A 1,967-nucleotide genomic window follows, 5' to 3' on the forward strand; every position below is an offset into this window, starting at 1 on the left:
CCGCGGGTCCTCAGTCTGTAGTCTTTCCGGCTGCTCGTCGATGGTGCTGGGGGTGTCTGGTTTGTAGCCTGTGGCGTAGTATCTGGTTCGTCGGTTACCGCTTCCGGTATCTGATCTTCTTTGTCACCGGGCTCACCCGCTTGCTGTTGTCTCGTCTGGGAGTGTTTTGTAGGCGCCTCCGTCTGGTCCTCTCTCGTTTGCCCTCCGTTGTTGAGCTCTGCCTCTAAAGTAGTTTCGTATCGACTCCCTCGCATTCTCCAGGTCCTCCTCCCGGACCCAGGATGTCGTACCATCCGGTGCTTGCACTAGGAATTCTCTGGACGTTTGCTGGCCTTCCTGTTGCAGTCTGTGATCTATAATGCCTTCAATGAGGTACTCGTCTTCACGATATGGTTGCTGCAGGCGCCCCTCTCGTTGCAGATGCGCCGGCACTTCCATCATAGGCTTCAGTAAAGGCACATGAAAAACAGGGTGGATTAGCCATGACGGTGGAAGTTCCAGTCTGACTGCACTTTGTCCCACCAAGTTCTTTATGACGAATGGTCTGACAAATGGTGGTCGAAACGCCTTGGCGTACTCGTCTAACGGCAGGTCCGAAGCCTTCGACCACACCTTCTGGCCTGCTCGGAATTCCACGGGGCGTCGATGACGGTCAGCCTGCTTCCTCTGAAATTCTTGGGCTTTTTTCATCTCTCTCTTGGCTTGCTGCAGCTTAACGTGGGCCTGTAGGGAGTATACCCAATGCTGATGCCGTGGGGATCTTTAGCTACCGACACACCGGCTTGGGAGGCAAATATCCATACAGGAATTCGAAAGGGGAAGCACGAGTACTTGCATGTTGCATGCAGTTGTATGCAAATTTTAACAACGGCAGGATGGTATCCCATTTGTTCTCGTTTCCCATGAGTCCCCAACGTAACATCTGCTCTATCGTCTGGTTCGTCCGCTCTGATTGACCCTCGGTCTGCGGGTGCTACGCTGTGGACATGCAACGCTGTATATTAGGCACCTCACAAAGATTGGACCATATCTCACTCGTGAAACGGGGGTCCCTGTCGCTTACAATCGTTCGTGGCACTCCGTGCAGGCGGATTACCTCCTTGATCAAGATCTTTGCTAATCCCTTCGCTGTCACTGACTGCGAGCATGGCACGAAGTGCGCCATCTTCGTTAGTCTGCATACTATAGTCACGATCGCGTCACACTTCGAATCTTTTTCAGGGAGGCCCACAACGAGTTCCAGCGCTATATCTTCCCAGGGGGCATGGGGAACCGGCAGGGGCTGAAGTAATCCCCCTGCGCGCAGATGCGAAATCTTCCCTCTAGCACGTGCAACACACGCTTGCACGAACACTGCGATATCCTCATCCATGCGGGGTCACCCAAACAGGTTGAGTAGCGCTAAACGAGTCTTGTCTATTCCCGGGTGTCCGCTAGCACGTGATCATGAAACTGTTCCACCTGGGTACGCCGAAATTCTCCTCGTGGCACACCCACTTTCCACCCCGCTTTCGTACGGACCCACAGGTATCCATTCTCCCATACATATTCCCTTTTTCTAAACAGAACATGGGAAGAGCACTTGTTCTCCACTTGCCCTCCGTTTGTTAATTTGTAGACACGCGCAAAAGCTTCGCACGACCCATACAATCTTTCCCATTGCTTTAAGTCACCAATGGGGCCCACATTGCTGCGGTTCCATTCCCCGGCTTGTATCATCCCCACGAAGTCCTGCCGCCGACTTATTTCATCAGCTACCACATTTTGCTGCCCTGGTCTATATAGCACCTTGATATCAAGATCGGCCAACTTGTCTAGCCAGTACCCTAATCGCGTTGCAACCTGCTTCTCTTGCAGAATCCTGCACAGCGTGGCATGGCCGTTCTCCACTGTTACCCTCCTACTGCATATCAACGACTTCCACTTTAATAACGCATGGACTATTGTAATAATGTTGTCGGACGACG

Source organism: Cystoisospora suis (genome assembly GCF_002600585.1).
Source record: "Cystoisospora suis strain Wien I chromosome Unknown contig_112, whole genome shotgun sequence".
In the NCBI taxonomy this organism is placed as follows: domain Eukaryota; phylum Apicomplexa; class Conoidasida; order Eucoccidiorida; family Sarcocystidae; genus Cystoisospora; species Cystoisospora suis.